The sequence below is a fragment of the Heptranchias perlo genome, chromosome 36 (assembly GCF_035084215.1).
Source record: "Heptranchias perlo isolate sHepPer1 chromosome 36, sHepPer1.hap1, whole genome shotgun sequence".
Classification (NCBI taxonomy): domain Eukaryota; kingdom Metazoa; phylum Chordata; class Chondrichthyes; order Hexanchiformes; family Hexanchidae; genus Heptranchias; species Heptranchias perlo.
The window spans coordinates 21,042,283-21,065,460 of record NC_090360.1 but is presented as its reverse complement, the minus strand read 5'-3'; positions in this window follow the sequence as shown (position 1 = coordinate 21,065,460).

The following is a 23,178-nucleotide window of genomic DNA, read 5'->3' as shown; positions in this document are numbered from 1 at the left end:
AGGGAACATATAAAATAGGACCCTTTACACTTACTTTCGTGCTCCGTCAAACACAGACCCCTCCGCTGGTGACCACCGCTGCCCGTTTTTATTGCCTCCAGTTGAGGAGGCAGCTGGCTTTCTGCTTCCGCTGCCAGGCTCCCCTCATGCCAGCATTGCAGGGGCTGAGGGGGAGTGCATGCATTTTGCAGCACGTTGCCACCCACTCATGCACTGTGGGGCTTCAGTTGGCTGCACGCTGTTGGTGTAAAGGTCCCGATCCTTTGCGGGTAGTAAAGCTGTCTCTGTATCGGTTTACATCACAGTGCCCCAACCACCAGAGGGTGGTAGCCATGGCTCAGTGTGTAGTATTCTCGCCTCTGAGTCAGAAGGTCATGGGGTCAAGTCCCACCCCAATGGACTTGAGCACAAAACCCAGGCTGACACTCCCGGTGCCAATACTGAGGGAGTGCTGCACTGTCTTTTGAATGAAACGTTAAACCAAGGGTCCCGTCTGCCCTCTCAGGTGGATGTAAAAGATCCCATGGCACTATTTCAAAGAAGAGCTGGGGAGTTCTCCCCGGTGTCCTGGCCGATATTTACTCTCAACCGACATCACTAAAACAGATAATCTGGTCATTTATCTCATTGCTGTTTGTGGGACCTTGCTGGGTGCAAATTGGCTGCTGTGTTTCCTACATCACAACAGTGACTACACTAAAAATACTTAAAGTGCTTTGGGACGTCCTGAGGTCATGAAAGGCGCTATAGAAATGCAAGTTTGGATGTGATAAACACCTTATAAGCTGGAAGGTTGGAATCGCAAGTTAGTTGGAAATATTCTAATGAGATACTTTTTTTTTACAAACCTCTCCTTTTATGCAGAATAACAATTGATCAGACACATCTAACATAGCAGTGAGTGGATCAATGGACATAGATGATAATGAAGACTTTGAAGAGAGCAACATCTCATGTCCCACTGCTCAGTTTGTCCGGGCACTGTCCAGTGTAGCACTAGCTCAGTGTAGTCCTGCCCAGTGCTAAGGTAGCTGGTCTCAGCCAGGGTGGTACTGGGGTGCTACAGTTGACCTCACCTTCTGGGCTACGAGTGGAAAAGCAACCCAGCTCCCTCTTTCCTAATCATTCCTTCAGCCAGCTCAGCTGGAAATATCCGTGTGTACTGTAGATCAGGTGAGGGCAGGATCAGGCTCAGTAGTGATGCACTCCACAGTCAAATTGCCTGGACAAGGCGTCAATGGGTTGCTAATACCCATGGAGCGGTACCCTAGCAACCCAGTGCCCTCAAGATACGGGGAAGAAAAAAAATGGTAGAAAATTGAAAAGTGTTGCTGCCTGTTAAATTGTTTTGTGAACTTTATGTTCCCTTTTCCCAGGCTACTTTAAGACTTACCGATGTAAACAAAAATGTTTTTGTCAACTAAAAGTACATAATACCCAGCAAAACAAAAACAATTACCAGGAACAGTTAAAGAAAACTAAAGGCTGCTATTAGATCAGCCAAAAGTTTAATGGGAAAGAGGATCGGGGACAATGGTGGTATTAATGGGAGGAACTTGTTCAGCAACATCAAGAGTCAGAGGATCATTAAAGACTGTATTGGGCCATTGAAAGGTGCTCAAGGACAGATTAGAAAGGGCTCTCAGGGTATGGCAGAGATACTAAATGAGTACTTTGCATTTGGTCTTTACTCTTGAAGATAATACTCAACTAACAGCATTAAGTGGCACTGTTGACAAATTATTAATATTAAAATAGATGAAGATCCTTAAAATAGATCAGGCTGCCAGCCCAGGTGATACCCACCTGGGGGTCCTCAAGGAGATGGGACAGGTGCTGTGCGAGACCCTTCCCATATCTTCAATAGCTCACTGGAATGTGCCCTCAGACTGGAAAGAGGCTGACCGTAGTTCCAATCTTTTAAAAGAGGGATAAGGCAGAGCCTGGTAACTATAGGCCCATTGGCCTGGTAACTGTAGGCCCATTAGCCTGATTTCAGTAATAGGGAAGTTGCTCGATGTTGTAATTGGGATGCCCTAGACGATCACTTAGACAGAGGAGGCCTTATGAAGGACACCCAACATAGCTTCTGGAAAAGGTCATGTCTTATGATTTTGATTGAATTTTTTGACAAAGTCACCAGGCTAGTGGATGAGGGTAACCCAGTAGACATTGTCCACCTGGACTTTCAGAAAGCCTTTGATAAGTTACCTGAAAAGAGGCTTCTCTACACGATTAAATCTTGTGGAATTAATGGTAATCCGCTGCAGTGGATTGAGAATTGGCTGAACTCTCTTCGGCAAAAAATTGCTGACATGGATTTGGATCTACTCGGAGACCAGTTCCCAGCGGTGTTCCACTATTTAATATAATTACTGACCTAGATTTAGTGTTGAGGCAATGATCCGCAAATTTGCGAATGATACCAAGATATGTGTGAGAGTCGGGATACTCAAGTACAAGCAGATCTCGATGTGTTGGGGAAATGGGCCCGAGTTTCGCAAATAGTGTTTAACTTAGGACAGTGTAGTGTTATGCACATGGGCAAGTCCAATGCTAAATATACATAAACACAGTGAGCAGAATTGAAGCCAGTGGTGAAAGAGAGAGATCTGGATGTTACACTGCCTCAATCTCTAAGCAATGCTGGAAAGCAATAGCTAAAGCAAACAGGGTTCCAATTTGTATTCACAGGATAATTCACTATAAAACAAAACATACCATTATATCCTTGGTCAGGCCTCAGTTAGAATACTGTGCCCAGTTTTGGTCTCCTCACATGGGGTATATTGAGGCTTTCGAAAGGGTGCAGAGGAGGGCACAAGGTTAATTCCCAGTTTAAAACACCTTAATTACCCAGATAGGCTTAAAGAGCTGGGTCTAAATACTTTAGAAAAGTGTAAACTCAGGGCCGATTTAATCAAAGTTCATAAAATAATAAAGGGGCTAAATTGTGTTTATGTGGGCCAATTATTTCAACCGGATAGGTTAGGGAGGACCAGAGGTCACATTTACAAGTTATGGAAGGGCAGAACTAGGTTGGATGTTAGGCAGTTCTTCCTTTCCCAGAGAATAGTGGACCTTGTGGAACAGGGCTGCTGCATACTGATTCACCTTTAAGAAAGAGCAGGACCTGTTTATGACTGGGGTGGAGATCATCTCATACAGGAGTTGGGTACCCTGCAATATAAATCAGGGTCAATGTGATCTCCTACACAGGGCAGGCTAGAATGGACCAGCAGGTCTTCTCCAATCCATCATTTTTGTATGAACATACAGGACGAGAAGGTCCATCCAGATTGTTGCAGCGGAAATCCCTCATTGAGTCAGCACAAGATAGTTGGAGTCATATGATAGGACATGGGGGTTCAACAGGAATTGGGAGGAAGATGCTGCTTTTTTCGTTCTCAGGATGTGGCCATCACTGCCTAAGGCCAGTATTTATTGCCTATCCCTAGTTGCCCTGAGAAGGTTGGATTTTAACGCCAATCTGATAGCTTAATAATCACTTTTTATTTACTGAATTCAAATTCTCAAGTAGCTATGGTGGGATTTGAACTCATGTACTCTAGATTACTCGATCAGTTACAGGACCACTACACCACTGTGGTATATACAATAATGAAACGGCAAGGAATTAAAGGAACACCTTGTTTCTGAACTGTACTACAGGAAGAGCCATATATTATATCAGCAGTCACTGGCGGGGTGACTGGGCTGGGGATTGGGCCTAGATTTGAGTTTGCGTTCAGTTTCTCGTTCAGGCGGGGGATGTTCGGGAGACATGTTTAGCACCGAAATCAGGAGTAGAACATCAGCTTCAGCTGTGAGATGAATTTTAGACCTTGAAATCAGGACCATGAGTCCCAAATCCTCCCTCTTAACAGTACAGTAAGAAGTATAATATAGTTATCAAGGAAAAAAATAACTCAGATCCAGGTTTGTGCGAGTGCGAAGTAAGAAATACCATTGGAATAATGGGAACTGAAGCTGTTTTATATTCATGGTTTATAACCTACTTCTGACCCCAATATTCAGATGCAAATCACCTTATTATGCTGACACTGCTCTATACATGGCTCATTTTTTGTTTGGAGAATTTTGACCCAACGAAGTTTCATTACCTTAATGATATCAGATTAGGATCCAACATCTTTAAATAAAAGTATGCTAGAACCGATTTATGAAGATAGTGTGATTATCTGCCGCGATTTCATTGTGTACGACTGGCGAAGTTAACCAGGAGTCAGGATGGTTGATATTAACCAATTCTTTATTTCCAAAAACAAATCACAGTGCTCTGTGCTTAATAAAGAACAGGCCAGGTGGGTCTAGTGTGTGCGGAGTCAGCTGATCTCAGCGTCTCCAGGCTAAGGGGAAGAGAAACTAGCCTCACAGTCCCAGCTCTGATTTACATCCCATTGCTGGAAAATACAGGCATGTGGAAGTGGAATAAGCCCATAGCCAGGATTGGCTGTGCTGCACCACACAGTTGAATAGCCTGCCAATTCCCACTGTTTAAGCTTATAATTGATGGATGGTTAAGTTGGGCGATATACGAGTGAGTGAGCAGCACTTGCAAAACTCCACCCCAGCACAAGACAACAACCACAACATTTATGCAGTTCCTTTAATGACAAAAATAATAGATGCTTCACAAATAGGGGAACAAGTACCAAGTCACGAAAGGAGAGCCTAAAAGCCCCTCGCCCTCTCCACTCCGCGTTCTCCCCATGAAGACCTTCTCGAACATTGGGTTTTGGGCAGGTTTTTAAACGGGATGAGAGAGGCGGAGGGGTTTAGGGAGGGTGTTCCAGAGAGTGGGACTGAAGCTGTGGAAGGTTCTGTCACCAATGGTGAGGCAGACGGAGGGGGAAATGCACAGAAGATGGGAGGCAGAGGACCTAAGAGTGAGTGAGGGGATAGGGAGATGGGGTGGGGAGAGGCCCTGGAGGACAAGGCAATGGGGGAGATCTTGACTTTGTGCAATAGTGTAAAACGGGTGATAGTGAGTTGGCAGCCCATTTTGACATGAAGTCAATAGAAGCAAAAATCAGGAGAGATGTAAAACGGGTTGCCGATTTGCTATCACCCGCTTTACACTATCGCACAAAGTCAGAATCTACCTCAATTAATTTAATCTGAATGCAACAGGGGACAGGAAGCCAGTGTGAGCTCACAAGCTTCCACAAGATGGGAGCAGGCAGGGAGAAGAGTGAAGAAAGTGCAAAAAAAATAATGTTCTAGGAAATCTATTTAACCTGATAACATCTAAGTTTTCTAGTTTGAAATATTTAATTGAACGAGGTTCTCAGGCACGGAGTGTACCTGCTTGGGTTGCAGTTGTTTGGCAGCTGGCTGGCTCTGTAATACTTCACTGACTTTTTGGAGCCATAAATGTGAGCGTTTCTCAGATGGTGCAGAGATATGGGCTGCAACTCCAAATTTCTGAAACAAAAAAAAAATACATTTTCAGTTTCTTGTTATTCCTTTCTTCCCCTTTCTCCACTCAACCGATGCTAGATCTCACATCATCACCCAGGCAAATGTGTGGGCAGGCTAAACGATCCCAGACCCCCGTGTGTGCCACTGGAATTTCTCGTAGTGCCAATATACTCCAGGAGGTAATCTTATTAGAATGCTGGCTTAAGTACAGGACCCATCAGCACTCCCAAATTTCCAAGGCCAGTCTCAGAGACACACTGAAATAGATATCATTCTCCCCAGCACCAAGATTCACAGGGCTTCTTTCAAGCACATAAAAAAGAACTTGCATTTCTGTAGCGCCTTTTACATCCCCAAAGTGCTTTACAGCCAATTAAGTACTTTTGAAGTGTAGTCACTGTTGTAATGTAGGAAACGCAGCACCCAATTTGTGCACAGCAAGATCCCACAATCAGCAATGTGGTAAATTACCAGATAATCTGCTTTAGCGATGTTGATTGAGGGATAAATATTGGGCAGGACACCGGGGAGAACTCCCCTGCTCTTATTTGAAGAGTGTCATGGGATCTTTTACATCCACCTGAGGGGGCAGACAAGGCCTCAGTTTAATGTCGTATCCAAAAGACAGCACCTCCAACAGTGCAGCGCTCCCTCGCTGCAATGAAGTATCAGCCTAGATTATATACTTAAGTCTCTGGAGTAGGGCTTAGAATCCATTAGCTTTTAACTCAGAGGTGAGAGTGCTACCCAATGAGCCACAGCTGACACTGCAAGTATGGTTATGTATAGATGCTCAATCCAAAGTTGCCCATAATTTGCATGTACATCAATCCCTAGTCTACTTCATTGATGCAACTATGGGGGATATTTTGGTACTGATGTGATCTCTGATCTGGCCTTAGTCACATATATATCTATCTATCTGGAGAAATTCAGAGACAAATGTGATCCTCTGACCTGCTAATAATGATGGACAAGCAGAGCTGCAATGTTGCCTTGGCTCAACTGGTAGAGCCCGACGCTTCAAACCCCGCTGCAAAGACCTGAGCACGTAATCCAGGCTGAGACTTCAGCGCAGTACTGAGGGAGTCTGTTGGATGTTAAACTGAGGCCCAATCTGTCTCCTCAGGTAGCATTATTCAAAGAAGAGCAGGGGAGACCTCCCCATTGTCCTGGCCAACATTTATCCCTTAACCAACATGACTGAAACTGGTTATTCATAAATTTTTCTGTTTGTGGGATCTTGCTATACACAAATTGCCTGCCACGACTGCCTACATAACTACAATGACTGCACATCAAAAGTAACTAATTGGCTGTGAAGCACTTTGGGTCATCTTGGGGACATAAGGAGCTAAATGATAAATATTGGCCAGAACATCCCTGGACTTCTTCAAAATAGTGCAATGGGATCTGTTATGTCCACCTAAGAGGGCAGATAATTTAATGTCTCATACAAAGCACAGCACCTTCTGACAGTGCAACACTCCCTCAGATTTTGTGCTTAAGTCTCTGGAGTGGGGTTTGAACCCATAACCTTCTGAACTCAGAGGTAAGCGTGCTGCCACAGCCTGAGCTTAACTTTGGCAGGAGAAAAGGTGAGAAAACAAACAAGAAAAGGCAGAAACAGAATTCCAATGGTGTAACAGTAAGTGCCGCGGCCAGACAAACTCACCGCAGAGGGCAACAAGGTAACACTACCACCAATAAACCAGTCCCCACTGAGTTGATAACGGCCCCTTTAAGAGTGCACCATGATGTGTGTATTTAGTGAGTCTGGTTGTACGATTTGTAAACAGAACCCCAGAATGACATGTAAAGAATATGCGCAGATCTCTCTTTAGTCTTGGTCCCAGCAGGGAACTCTCCTTAAACCATTTAATTTGCATCACCAAGACTTGTACATCAAGCTACGTCCTTTGCAGCTTCATTCTGCTTGTAGTTAATTATAAGTAGGGGAAATCAGCTCATTATCATTGACTGCTCTTAAGTATTAACCGACAAGTGAGAGTTTTTGGCATAACCTAGAGACAGTGCCTGTTTATGTGGGCATAATTAAATGGCTTTTCTCGGATATCTTTAATGACATTGGACAAGTAATGTAATTAAGGGAACAAGTTAAAAGATGCTGACTAAAACCCTATTAATACAGAGCTTTTAAAATTCAGATTTAATTTGAATTAAGGATTGATTTAAATTTACCTGCTGCACATAAATGACTCAATCCAGTAAGGAGGGAGAAAAGTATGTCTTTCTGCATTGGCGGTTTTAGGCTGTTCATCAGGCGCTGTCACTCCACAGGGTTCTGCACTGTTATTAATTTCTCTGCATTCAGTGCTAACATTTTGATTTTGCAACTAATATGCAATAATGGATTGCTACGAATGAGTTACAAGACAGTTAACACAATCTCGGGTTCCATTGCTGGCGTAGTCCACGATCAGCTCTCTTGCCTTCAGCTCCCAATCTCTGCCTCTCCATTGCAATCTGTCGCTGTCTCTCCATCTCGATTCATAGATATTATAGCACAGAGGGAGGCCATTCAGCCCATCCTACCTGTGGCAGTGCTAGCTCTTCAACTAGAGCTGTCTACTCAAATCCCATTTCCCTGGACGATACTTATCCAGTTCCCCTTTAAATGATGTTACAGTCTCCACTTCAATAGACATTCTCAGTCAAGTGTTCCATGTTCCAATAACTGTCTATGTGGAGAAAAATTCTTCTTACTTCCCTCTTTGTTCCAGTGATAATCCCATATTACCATGGACAGAATCTTCTCTCCTTCTTCCTCCAAAGTTCCAAATACACCGTCCTCTCTATATCCTCAATCTGATGAAAACTCATTGCACGGCCTCTAACCCACTCTTCCCCATGTTATTTTTGTTATTTGCTCTCAGGATGTGGGTGACGTTGGCAAGGCCGCATTTATTGCCCATTCCTAGTTGCCCTGAAGGTGGTGGTGGGACTTCTCCTTGAGCTGGTGTTGGTGCTCCCACAGTGGTGTTAGGGAGGGAATCCCAGGATTTTGACCCAGCGACGATGAAGGAACGGCCAAGTCCAAGTCAAAATGGTGAGCGACATGGAGGGGGATTTGGAGGTGGTGGTGTTCCCACAGCATTGATGCTCTTGTCCTTCTTGATGGTGGAGATCATGGGGCTGGGATGTGCTGTTGAAGTAAGTTTGGTGCGTTTGGAACCAAAGCTTGGTGTTACTTTCTAATTTACCCCAGCTCTTTTACTCCTTCCAGTTCAGTAGTGTCCTCTTCATGGGTCTTGGGCCTTCACTTTCGATCTCTCAATTCTTTTTAAAAAATGGACCATGACAGTGCAATCCAAAAGATATGTATTATAGACTGTTGACCAGGGTTCGGTGGGGAACCAGTAACTGGAGCTCTGCGAACTGAGCATTCTCACCTCCTTGCCCAATTCTCCGATCCATGCTCCTGTGGGGACATTCTGCACTGGAAGTGACACTTTCGAAAGTTGCCTCTCTATTCCTATCTGGGCAGGAACATAAACCCCCAGTATATCTAGACGTGCCGACACATATGGTAGTGTGAGCCCCATTATCCCGCTCTCTCACTATGGCAGTGTGAGCCCCGTTATACCCCTCTCTCACTATGGTAGTGTAAGTCCCATTATACCCCTCTATCACTATCTGTATGGTCGTGTGAGCCCCCCATACCCCTCTATTACTATGATATTGTAGTGTGAGCCCCATTACACCCCTCTATCGCTATCTGTATGGTAGTGTGAGCCCCCCCATACCCCTCTATCACTATCAGTGTGGTAGTTTGAACCCGTTATAGTTATTCTTTAGTTGGGTTATGATATTTTCCACTGGTTTCCTGAGCCACAGGCTTCAACCTATGCCGGTTTCTGTCTCATGAAGAAATAGCTCATGCCAGTGAAATATAGCAGTCACCAGACACTTTGGTCTTTTACCCAAAGGTTATCAACCCGTTGATTCTCCTCCTAACATCCTGTTGCCTAGGGCAGACATTGCACAGAATGGGTGATGGATCCAACCAGAATAATTGGGGGATTGAATCTGTGAGGACTCTCCTGGTATCCGATACCAATCAGACTTTGTCGTATGTGTGTGTTCTCATCCGGTCTATGGCTGGGTCGCTGGATACAGGTTTTGGAAACAAAGGCACTGAGGGTGGTCAGCACTTGCTTAGGACATCTCATCACTGCAGTGGCGATTGTGGGGAGCTGATAAACTCAGATCCTCGAGCTTTACTGATGGGTTAGTGAGTAAGGTCACCTCTCAGTGCAGCATGTAAGCTGACAGACCAGAATGTCTCCAGTTCAATACCTGGTCTGTGCTGAGTAAGCTGATCTATGATGGACAGTTCCAATTGATCTGAGTGTGACCTAGGGAGGAGACAAATTTACCAGGGTTCCCCCTCCTAATGTTCAGCTGGTGACTCCTACTGGAAAGCGATCATGTGTTGACATTGGGTGAGAACAGAATCCACTAAACTGTTAAATCTCTAACTTCTTCCAGTTCTGATGAAAGGTCATCAACCTGAAATGTTAACTCTGTTTCTTTCTCCACAGATGCTTCCTGACCTGCTGAGTGTTTCTAGCCCTTTCTGTTTTTATTACAGGATCCACTGTGATGTCCCCCCCATGGAAAAAAACTGGCTTGCTGACCCTCGCTGCCTTGATTCATGCCTGAAGGGTGAGCAGTTGGGTGAGGTCCCAATGCTTGTGGAAGTGTACCTCAAGAAGAATCTGGGCTTTCCATAGTGGAGTGAATAAACAGCAGCATTGAGGTGAGCAAAGTGACTGGAGAGATGGCTCTCAGTGACAAATGTTCCAGGGCCAGAGTGATCTCCTAGACTAGATTTGATCGCCTGGGTGGGGGTCAGAGAGGAATTTCCGAGATTTTTGCCCCCCCCCCCCCGCCCAAATTGGCTTGTGTTTTTATCTGGTTTACCACCTACATAAGAACATAAGAAATAGGAGCAGGAGTAGGCCAATCGGCCCCTCGAGCCTGCTCCGCCATTCAATAAGATCATGGCTGATCTGATCCTAACCTCAAATCTAAATTCATGTCCAATTTCCTGCCCGCTCCCCGTAACCCCTAATTCCCTTTACTTCTAGGAAACTGTCTATTTCTGTTTTAAATTTATTTAATGATGTAGCTTCCACAGCTTCCTGGGGCAGCAAATTCCACAGCCTCTCCCAGGAGATGGAATGGTTTTGGGTGGGGTGGGAAGTGTATGTATTGTGATATGCAAGGTACCACAATTGTGTGGGACAGGCTGGATGGACTGAAGGGTCTTTTCCTGTCCGTCATTATTCATATGTTCCTGTGTCTGGGTGCAGGGCGGAGGGGAAAAATCTAGGGGGAGTAGGTATTTCACACCTGTAACTGAGCTCACCTGATTTTCTGTCATTTTAAATTGATGAACAGAATATTGGGAAGCTCCTTTACAAGTGTCTGATGACCTGATGCTCCTCTCTGTGCTGTGCCCAGGTGATCCGGTTGCCAATAATAATAAGATCTGCCCCATGATTGAGCTGATGTTTTGGGGGTCTGACAGGCACTGGGCGTATAGAAGCTTATAAATCATTTATAAATCCACCTCTCCCCAACTCCATAGGGTTTGCCAACAGTCACTGCACTTTAGAGTAACTTATTCGATATGAAGCATTTTAAATGTTACTGTGTGATGGGATCAGGTGCTTACATAAGTAGAAGGGATCGTCAGGGATCAGACACTCACATTAAACCAACAAGGACCGATTCCTAACACACCATATCATTACGGTGTTAGGGTTAACTCTCGCACTCACAGGGATTGGAGCTACAATCTGTCTTCAGGCGTGACCTCTTTGCTGGGGGTTTGTGTTTAACCCTATCGTGTATGCAAATTTAACTGAGAATTTTTAAAAATCGTCACCTGGGATCCAGTGGTCGAATAGTTTCATGATACTTGGCGTCCACACTCGATTATACTTGAGTCAGTTACTTAGGTGTTAGCCCTGGTACCACTCAGACCTCTCAGTCAGAAGGTTGTGGGTTCCAGTTGCACAAACTCTAGGTTAACGCTCCAGCCAACTGTTGGATGTGCCGTCTTTCGGATGAGACATTAAATCAAGGCCCCGTTTGCCCTCTGAAGGTGGATGTAAAAGATCCCAGGGCACTATTTTTGAAGAAGAGCAGGAGAGTTCTCCCAATGTCCTGGCCAATATTTATACCTCAACCAACATCACTAATAAACAGATAATCCGGTCATTATCTATTGCTGTTAGTGGGAGCTTGCTGTGCGCAAATTGGCTGCTGCGTTTCCCACATTACAACAGTGACTACACCTCACAGATACTTCATTGGCTGTGAAGCACTTTGGGTCATCCTGAGGTCATGAAAGGTGCTATATAAATGCAAGTTCTTTCTTGTGCTGGATGTGAAAGGGCTGCTGGGGCCCAGTGAATCATGTGTTGTTATTGGTCATTCCTGGTCACTTTACACCACCATAAAAGTTCTGGAGGAACACAGAACACAGCGACACAGGCATGCTGCTGTGTTATTACAGGGATGTAAACCTGAATTTTGATTTTTTTTTTTGATTTTTTTTTTCAGTGTAATTAAGTGTTCATTCCACTAGGGGCTGTGTTCCTGTCACATCCCACAGGGCACAGTAATACCGAGGTTACATGTCCTGGTAATTTTACCGACAATTGCTCAGATTTTCTACCACAAATGCACACACTGGCTATTTCCTGATCGAATTTCCCAGCAGACAAGGCTCTGCGTGGCGTGTGCATATTTACAATGTTTAGTGTGTGCAAAGAATCCAGCATTTTATTTTATTTATTGCATTGAATTTTAGCTCATCGTTAGCGATATCACTATCACTGTCAATATCATTATAATTGTCAACATGATTAGAATTGTCAATATTATATCGCTAGTAATATCAGTAACACAATCAATGTCAATATAAAGGAAGGAGGAGTCTGGGAGGTGATCTTATTGAGGCTTTTAAGATTCTTAAAGGTGTAGAAAACGTTAACCGGAATGTTACTTTAAACTGCACAAGTAGACGGAGGGACCAAGATTCAAACTATAAAAGGTCATTTTACAACTGATATCGGGAAATTCTTGTTCACAAATGGGGGGGGGTCTATTCTGAGTTTTGGGCGACCGACCGGTGAAGGAGCTCCCTCTTTATCCCCCCTCCCTCTCCCTCTCTTTTTCCCCCCTCCCTCTCCCTCTCTTTTTCCCCCCTCCCTCTCCCTCTCTTTTCCCCCCTCCCTCCCCCTCTCTTTTTCCCCCCTCCCTCCCCCTCTTTCTTTTCCCCCCTCCCTCTCCCTCTTTCTTTCCCCCCTCCCTCTCCCTCTTTCTTTCCCGCTCCCTCTCCCTCTTTCTTTCCCCCCTCCCTCTCCCTCTTTCTTTCCCCCCTCCCTCTCCCACTTTCTTTCCCCCCCTCCCTCTCCCTCTTTCTTTCCCCCCCTCCCTCTCCCTCTTTCTTTCCCCCCCTCCCTCTCCCTCTTTCTTTCCCCCCCTCCCTCTCCCTCTTTCTTTCCCCCCCTCCCTCTCCCTCTTTCTTTCCCCCCCTCCCTCTCCCTCTTTCTTTCCCCCCCCTCCCTCTCCCTCTTTCTTTCCCCCCCTCCCTCTCCCTCTTTCTTTCCCCCCCTCCCTCTCCCTCTTTCTTTCCCCCCCTCCCTCTCCCTCTTTCTTTTCCCCCCCTCCCTCTCCCTCTTTTATTCCCCCCCCCTCCCTTGTAGGGAGCCAAACAGGCGTCCAGTGCAGCGCTCCGGATTGAGGCCTCGAGATCGGGCCGGGCCTGGGGCACTCACCAGCAAGGCGAGTTGCTGGCAGGTGGGGGGAAGGGGGCACAATTTCAAAGGGTGAGGGTCCAGGGGCAGTGGGCCGGGTTATTTTAGTTGGCCCTGGAGGAGCACTCCTGAGCTCAATGCACTCAACCTCGGCATCCTTCAGCTGAACTTCTGACCCCATTTCAAAGGTTGCCCGCTTCCACCTCTATAACACTGCCCCAGCCTCTGCCCCGGCCTCTGTCCATCTGTCGCTGAAACCAGCATCCAGGCCTTTGTCATCTCCAAATATTCCAATGACAGACTACATCCTGCTCACTCATTACCCCACTCCTTGCTTTGGTTTCCAATGCCTCAAATTTAAATTTCTCTTATGTTTAAATCCAATCATGGCTTTCCACTTCCCAACATCCCCAACCCCCCACCCCTGAATTCTCCGTTCCTCCAATTCTGGCCTGTTGTGCATCCTTTATCCCATCACCCTACCTTAGGCAGCTGTGCCGTTTGCTGCCTAGGCCCCCAGCTCTGGAACTCCCTTCCTAAACCCCTCCAGCAATCCACCGTCCTCTTCTCCTTGAAAGGAAAAAAGAACAGCATTCGTAAAGCACCTTTCACAATCTCAGGATGTCCAAAAGTGCTTCACAGCCAATCAAGTACTTTTGAAGTGTAATGTCAGATACACAGCAAGATCCCACAAACAGCAATGTGATAATGACCAGATAATCTGTTTTAGCGAAGTTGGTTGAGGGCACCGGGGAGAACTCCTTTGCTCTTCTTCAAATAGTGCCCTGGGATATTTTACGTTCACCTGAGTGGGTGGACAGGCCCTTTCTTTAACTCCTGCTCTGAAAGATCTAGTGGGTCTCCAGCGGAATGTGAAAGAATTTCGAAGCCTTGGCGTAACCGCACTGAGCTGGACAACAATGCATTGGTCGTGGATCCTGATTTTTTTTTTAACACACACTTCAGCCCCTATTTGCAATGAGACACCACGAGCGCTCTTGGTGTCAAATTTTGTCCGATTATGCTCCTGTGAAGCACCTTGGGACATTTTATAAGTCAAAGGCGCTATATAAATGCAAGTTGTTGTATCCAATTGCAAACATAAGGGACAAGAAAAGATTGAATTATGTGGCTAGATTGCCCTCTGCATATGTATTATACGGCCCTTCCTCTAATAAAACTGGCTGTAGAGCTGAGAAAATGGAGGGTAAACAGCACTCCTCTCCTTCTCTCTGATCTTAGCGCACATTAGGCAGGGATATAGGTTATTCCGGAACCAAGTTAACCACGGTGCTGTTGTGATGTAGAAGTACTAAGGAGCGAGGGTGGCCTTGACAGGCCTCGCTCTGAACTGATGCCCTCTTCAGCCAAGGCGCCAATAAACCTGGGCTTCTTACACTTAACGAAGACGCGGATAGTTGGGTTTAATTTTTCTTTTGTTTTACAACTGACCCTGCGCCCCGCACACACCCTTTCCATATTCAGTATGGTTTATGGACTGAAACCCAGGGGGGGAGGGGGAGGGGGAGGTAGTGGGCCGCATCTGAAGGCCCAGAGGCCTAGGCTGACTGAACACACAGGCTGGCTTCTCACAGCATTAATATATATATATTTTTGTGTGAAGTCCTGCTACAACAAGCAAGCCTTCTGGACAAGGGCCACATGCAGTAAATCCTGGAGTTCTCAGGTACACGTTTTATTGTGTTTGGTAAAGGAGGGAACTTCATTGATTTTTCTTTCCCTGTCTCTCTCTCTCTCTCTCTCTCTTCTCTCCCACAGGCTCTAACACGTACAGGACAATGATTAATGTTTCCCTTTAGAAAAAAGAAATTATATGAAATAAATTAAACTACTGCGGCAGCAAATTGAAAAATAAGGATGTAAATGAGGTTTGAATACTTAATATCTTATGAAGAAAAATAGTCAATGAGGCCAAAAAATGATGAGGGTTTTCCAAAAAAACATAAATTTAACTCTAATGACTTAGTCGAGTTAGTCAGTGCAGTCCAGTTTTAACTGTCACAGCTGATGTTCACCTCAGAAGAACAGAGCAACACCAGGCATGTGGGTGACAAACAGGCAGCCTCGAGGAATAGTCAGAGGATCACAGAGTGTCAGTCATGGCTCAGTGGGTTCCACCCTCCCTCTGAGTCAGAAGGTCCTGTGTTCAAGTCCCATCATCCAGAGACTGCAGCACAACATCCAGGCTGACACTCCCAGTGCAGTACTGAGGGAGTGCTGCACTGTTGGACGGTGCCGTCTTTCGGATGAGACGTTAAACCGAGGCCCCGTCTGCCCTCTCAGGTGGACGTAAAAGATCCAATGGCCACTATTTCGAAGAAGAACTGGGGAGTTGTCCCTGCTGTCAAGAAGATTATCTGGCTATTGTCACATTGCTGTTTGTGGGACCTTACTGTGCAAATTGTCTGCTGCATTTCCTACATTGCAACAGTGACTACACTTCAAAAATAGTTCATTGGTTGTAAAGTCCTGTGGGATGACCATAAAAGGTGCTATATAAATGCAAGAGTTTCTTTCTGCAAATTTCTTTTTAGCTAGCACGTAACACAGGCTACCTGCGAAGGCTCCACGGCACTGTGCAAACGATGCTTCGAAGAAGATATCTGGTGGATCATGTAGAAAGCAGTGCTGGATAAATGTTTCTGACTTTCACTCTATGTGCCTCTTGTGGGAGGGAAGGTGAGTAAGAAATTTTGCAGAGCTTTTCCTGAGGATATACACGTTGGGTGGACTCCATGACAGATAGACCTCATGGGCTTGACGGGGCATCCAGTGACAGCCATAGTTTAGTGATAGACTCTCATTACTGAGTCAGAAGGTCATAGGTTCAAGCCCCACTCCAGTCAAACAGGGTACTGAGTTAGACGATCAGCCATGATCATTTTGAATGGCGGAGCAGGCCCGAAGGGCCGAATGGCCTACTCTTGCTCCTATTTTCTATGTTTCTATGACTTGAGCATGTAAACTAAGTTGACTCTTCAGTGCAGTACTGAGGAAGTACTTTGGGTAGGATGTTAGACTGAGGCCCCATTTTCCTGTTAACATTCCTTCCTCAGCTGACACCACTACAAACAAATTGACTGGTCTTGTTTGCTGTTTGTGGAATCTTGCTGTGCACAATTTTGCTGCTGTGTTCACCTACGTAACAACAGTGACCTTTTCTTTGAGTTGCGATAAGATGCATTCAAAATGCAAGCCTTTCATTCTCAAGACCATTGCTCATTTTCTGCTTTCACATTGGTCCTGAAATTCCAGGCCAGAATAGTGCCCCGTGCTCCCTCACTAGCATTGACTCCCACTGGAGATTGCAGGGTCAGCGAATGGACATTTCATTTGCCTGGGGCAGCACACACCAGTTTAGGCATATCTTTTGCATCTGCCTCCCCCATGTGCCCAGAAAAGTATGGGTGGGGATTTGGTTGCTCACACCCCCCCTCCCCGGCCCTCACTGCCCACCCCAACCTTATCAACAGCCCCCCAAACAAAGAGCCAATCCAGAAGTGGTTTTCCGCTTTGGCAGTTCTGGCAGCTTTCCAGATGTGGATCCCTCCAAAGGGGCCACATTTACCCTTCTGGGGGCCCGTACACCTCACCTCATTGGGTCCGCTTCCATGGCCATGACTGGAAGCCCAGCACCTGGTCTGTCATTTGCCTTGTGATGGGAGGAGGGACATTCTAGGGAAACCCCTAGAAATGACCCAATGTAATTGGATCTCCTGCGTTTCCTGGGGGTTGCACCAGTGTCCTGCCGATGTTTGTTTGAACCCCATGGAAATTCGGGGCCATTGCTCTTTCCTCCATTAGCTCCCTGCCAGGCCATATATACAGGCCATACAGCACCAAAGTGAACGAACTATTGCTCCATAAAATGGAGCAATAGTTCCTTCACTTTGGTGCTGTATGGCCTGTATACATCACATCCTTCACAGACAGTGCTGCGTTACGGGTGAGATGGTTTCTCCAGAGGTGGGATACTTTACCCCGCATGTTGGTTAATCTCCTGCCTCCTGCAAAGCTCCTAAATCTCCACACTAGTGCTGCTAACGCAGCTGTTTTACTCTGGTTTGGGCCTACTGCACATTCCAGAGCTTTTGAACAACAGACAAGCTTGATCCTCGTGTCAGTGATACTGGCAGCCCCACCGCCTCCTCCGTGGCATAAACAGGGGCAGAGGTGGAACACGAGGGGGGGGGTGATTTTAAACCCCAGGAACGGGGTTTGGGGGCGGGTGGGAGTTGAAAATAGTTGTTTTTTGGGTCGCGACCGCAACCCGGCTTTATTTCCGGGTTTAACGTCGGCACGGAAAAGTACAGGCTTCACACTGGGAATGCAAAGTCGGAAAATTTTGCGGTTTTCATCCAAAAAAAACAACTATTTTCAACTCCCACCCGTCCGTTCTTTTGGTTTAAAATCACCCCTGAGCAGTCTCATTATGACAAGGAAAGAAAGAAAGAAAGATCTTGAGTTTATATAGCGCCTTTCATGACCTCAAGGCATCACAAAGCGTTTTACAGCCAATGAAGTACTCGTGAAGTTGTAATGCAGGAAATGTGACAGCCAAATTGAGCACAGCAAGATCCCACAAACAGCAACGTGGTAATGACCACATCATCTGTTTTGGTGATGTTGGTTGAAGGAGCTGTTTCAGGGCCATCAGTGTCAGTTCCTGTACCCGTGCTGGGTGAAGGGATCAATTTTTTCCTATCAGGCAGCAAACAGGTCAACTCTGACACACGTAAGCGTGTCCCGGTAAACCCAAGGCAACAGAGGCAGCCTCAACAAGAGGAGGGGATGGTATTTGAGGCGTTGGAGGAGTTGTTGACTCAGACAGCTGAAGAAGCCATGAAAATAATGGGCACCACCGCTGAACAACCCCATGTGTGGTATAGAGCTCGACATTTACTAACCTTGCACTGCTTGGGCTAAACAGAGTTAAATTGAGTCAGCTAGAGGTTTTGCAGGTTGGTAAAGAGTTATTGCAACTATTCCTCAAAAAGCAAAGATAACACCAAAATGAAAGAAGTATTAGATTAGAAGAAAACGCAAAATACTGCAGACGTTGGAAATCGGAAATAAAGAAAAAGAAAAGAAAGATTTGCATTTATATAGCGCCTTTCACAACCTCAGGACATCCCAAAGCATTTTACAGTCATTTAAGTACATTTGAAGTGTAGTTACTGTTGTAATGTGGGAAATGTGGCAGCCAATTTGCACACAGCGAGGTCCCACAAACAGCAATGAGATAATGACCAGATAATCTGTTGGTTGAGAGATAAATATTGGCTAGGATACCAGGGAGAACTAGAACCATAGAATGGTTACACCACAGAAGGAGGCCATTTGGCCTATCGAGTCCATGCCGGCTCTTTCTAAGAGCAATCCAGTTAGTCTCATTCCTCTGTTCTTTCCTCGCAGCCCTGCAAATTTGTTCCCTTCAAGTATTTATCCAATTCCGTTTTGAAAGCCACGATTGAATCTGCTTCCACCACTCTCCCCTACTTTTCTTTGAAATAGTGCCATGGGATCTTTTACGTCCACCTGAAGGGCAGACGGGGCCTTGGTTTAAAGTCTCATCTGAAAGACAGAATCTCCGACAGTGCAGCACTCCCTCAGTACCGCACTCTGGATTGGAACTTGAACCCACCATATTTTTGACTCAGAGACGAGAGTTCTGCCCACTGAGTCACAGTTGACATCTAGTAGGAGGTAGTAATAATTTACAGTGAGGCCCGGGGGTGGGGGGGGGCAGTGATAGTTTACAGTGAGGCCCGGGGGTGGGGGGGGGGCAGTGATAGTTTACAGTGAGGCCCGGGGGGGGGAGGGGGGCAGTGATAGTTTACAGTGAGGCCCGGGGGTGGGGGGGGGCAGTGATAGTTTACAGTGAGGCCCGGGGGGGGGAGGGGGGCAGTGATAGTTTACAGTGAGGCCCGGGGGTGGGGGGGGGCAGTGATAGTTTACAGTGAGGCCCGGGGGGGGGAGGGGGGCAGTGATAGTTTACAGTGAGGCCCGGGGGTGGGGGGGGGCAGTGATAGTTTACAGTGAGGCCCGGGGGGGGGGGGGGGGCAGTGATAGTTTACAGTGAGGCCCGGGGGTGGGGGGGGGCAGTGATAGTTTACAGTGAGGCCCGGGGGGGGGAGGGGGGCAGTGATAGTTTACAGTGAGGCCCGGGGGGGGGGGGGGGCAGTGATAGTTTACAGTGAGGCCCGGGGGGGGGAGGGGGGCAGTGATAGTTTACAGTGAGGCCCGGGGGGGGGGGGGGGGCAGTGATAGTTTACAGTGAGGCCCGGGGGGGGGAGGGGGGCAGTGATAGTTTACAGTGAGGCCCGGGGAGGGGGGGGGGCAGTGATAGTTTACAGTGAGGCCCGGGGGGGGGAGGGGGGCAGTGATAGTTTACAGTGAGGCCCGGGGGGGGGGGGGGCAGTGATAGTTTACAGTGAGGCCCGGGGGGGGGGGGCAGTGATAGTTTACAGTGAGGCCCGGGGAGGGGGGGGGGCAGTGATAGTTTACAGTGAGGCCCGGGGGGAGGGGGGGGCAGTGATAGTTTACAGTGAGGCCTGGGGGGGGCGGGGGGGGGGCAGTGATAGTTTACAGTGAGGCCTGGGGGGGGGGGGGGGGGCAGTGATAGTTTACAGTGAGGCCTGGGGGGGGCGGGGGGGGGGCAGTGATAGTTTACAGTGAGGCCCGGGGGGGGGGGGCAGTGATAGTTTACAGTGAGGCCTGGGGGGGGGGGGGGGCAGTGATAGTTTACAGTGAGGCCTGGGGGGAGGGGGGGGCAGTGATAGTTTACAGTGAGGCCTGGGGGGAGGGGGGGGCAGTGATAGTTTACAGTGAGGCCTGGGGGGGGGGGGGGGCAGTGATAGTTTACAGTGAGGCCCGGGGGGGGGGGGGGGGGGGCAGTGATAGTTTACAGTGAGGCCCGGGGGGGGGGGCAGTGATAGTTTACAGTGAGGCCTGGGGGGGAGGGGGGGGCAGTGATAGTTTACAGTGAGGCCTGGGGGGGGGGGGGCAGTGATAGTTTACAGTGAGGCCTGGGGGGGGGGGGGGCAGTGATAGTTTACAGTGAGGCCCGGGGGGAGGGGGGGGCAGTGATAGTTTACAGTGAGGCCCGGGGGAGGGGGGGGCAGTGATAGTTTACAGTGAGGCCCGGGGGGGGGGGGGGGGCAGTGATAGTTTACAGTGAGGCCCGGGGGGAGGGGGGGGCAGTGATAGTTTACAGTGAGGCCCGGGGGAGGGGGGGGCAGTGATAGTTTACAGTGAGGCCCGGGGGAGGGGGGGGCAGTGATAGTTTACAGTGAGGCCCGGGGGGGGGGGGCAGTGATAGTTTACAGTGAGGCCCGGGGGGGGGAGGGGGGCAGTGATAGTTTACAGTGAGGCCCGGGGAGGGGGGTCAGTGATAGTTTACAGTGAGGCCCGGGGGGGGGGTCAGTGATAGTTTACAGTGAGGCCCGGGGGGGGGGTCAGTGATAGTTTACAGTGAGGCCCAAGATAATAGTTTGTATAGTTTCAATGTAACAAAACATTTGGTCAAAACCTTTTTATTGATGAACAGTTGCCAATGGTTAATTAGCACCAGCCTGTAGTCTCACTGAATGAAGTCACTAATATAGGATATGTGGCAGTAGGAAGTAAGGTTATTCGGAGGTTGGATTTAAAGTAACTTATTGGAACAATTTATTGGGAGCTTTACCCTTCATTAGGGTTTAGCTAAACTTGACTGCAGACTGCTTGATGGGGCAATGTCGAGGGAGATTTATTCTACAGCCGCACTGGACTATACATCACCTGGAAGCACTTTATGAGGCATGGATTCGACAAAACTCCTTGAAATAAGAACAGGCTAAATATCTGCTTGATGAATAGGACTGGTGCTTTGTGGGTGGTCAAATTCTCCGTGGGATACAATAGTCTTCTGGTGGTGGGACTCGTGGGGAGGGGTGTGGGGTGAATCTCTGATGAAGGATGTACACCAGGTTGAGATATGACTGGTTAAATATTCTGCCGATTTGGGGAACTGGGTGGTGCAGTGAGTTAGCGAGTGGCCTTTCACCTCTGGGACCCGAGTCCAAAACCAGCCTGATCTGAAAGCCTCTTCTGTCCACACCAAAGTACAACATTCTGCAGCTTTGCTTTGGTTGGCTTTGGTAATCAGGGAGATGCAGAACTTTGCCTCAGAGGATTCGACAGGTTAGAGACTGGATAGGGATTTGGGTGTCTGTGTACACAAATCACTAAAAGCTAGAGCACAGGTACAAAAAGTAATCAAAAAGGTTAATGGAATGTTGGCCTTTATCTTAAGCAGGGTTGGAATACAAAGGGGAGGAAGAGATGCTTCAGTTGTACAGAGCTTTGGTCTGACCCCATCTGGAGTACTGCGTTCAGTTTTGGGCACTGAATCTCAGGAAAGATATATTGGCCTTGGAGGGGATTCACCAGAATAATACCAGGGCTTAAAGGGTTAAAATATAGGGACGGGTTGCTTAAACTTGACTTGTATTTCCTTGAGTTTAGAAGGTTGAGGGGTGATCTAATTGAGGTGTTTAAGATGATAAAAGGATTCGATAGGGTAGATAGAGTGAAATTGTTTTGTCTCGTAGAGTATCCAGAACAAGGGGGACATCATTTTAAAATCAGATCTAGCCCATTCAGGTGTGAAATCAGGAAGCGCTTTTTCACACAAAGTGTGATAGAAATCTGGAAGTCTCTCCCCCAAAAGGCTCTATCAAGGGACATGGAACAAATGGTGTTGAGGTACAGATCAGCCATGATCTAACTGAATAGCAGGACAGGCTCAAAGGGCTGAATGGCCTCCTCCTGTGACACAAAACATGCAGAATCACACAGACATGCAGACGGTTATGCGAATACAAACCCTCAGACGCAAGACAAAGAAAACGCACATGCACAGACAACACTGCACATAAACACCACCTGACCGGTTCGGAAAAACACATCTACACACAAGCACTATCACACGCAGGCATTTACCCAGACACACGCACACCGGTTCACATAGAAACCAGGGAATGGGGCTCCCCTGATGACCTTCAGGCTTCTCTAGTGAGTAGTTGAGCTCCACAGGCCCTGTGTTGAGTTAGCAGATCTGAACTGGGGACCCAGTTGGAGAGCTACAGCTGATTTTGGTGTTCTTACTTGGGGTTCCTGCTACTGATCTCCATCCAGTGCCCGTGCTGGACAGAGATTTGTTTCGGCATCAATCTGGGACAGTATCAGGCTTCACTGTCATGCTGACCTCCAGTGGTGGAATAGTCTGCCAACTCCCTCCATCTAGGGTCACCATTTAATGGCCATTTGGGTGAAGTAACAAAGGTGAAAAGTTCTGCAACAACATGTCAATGGGGTAGATTTTGACTTTGTGCAATTGTATGAAACGAGTGAGTGAGTCGGCAGGCAGTTTTACATTGAAGTCAATGGAAATAAAAATCGGGAGAGATGTGAAATGGGCTCCCGACTCGCTATCACCTGCTTTACACTATCGCACAAAATGAAAACAACACCCATTGTCTTCAGGATAAGATGGGGAAAAACAAGGACACACAGGAATTCCGAAAGACACAGTTCCACATAGAGACAGAGAGAAAGGCATAAATAGGCAAATACGCTCACACACTTAGGAACACAATGCACAATCGTACACAGATACTCATACAGAGAAGCACAGATACATATTTAGAGAGACAGATGCTCACTTCGACACAGACTGAGGCGCAAACACAGGCAGATACACAAACGTAGGCATGCAGACCCCAGATTTATTCAACGGATCTGTTGTATTCCTGCTCTAACTCTGATGGAACCAACCAGGAAAAAGCAGTTACACAAGGTCCCCACCCAACCCCAGGGTTCCCAGTTGACCTTGTAAGAGAACGGCCTTGGTCCCCCAAGGGAAGGTGAGGTT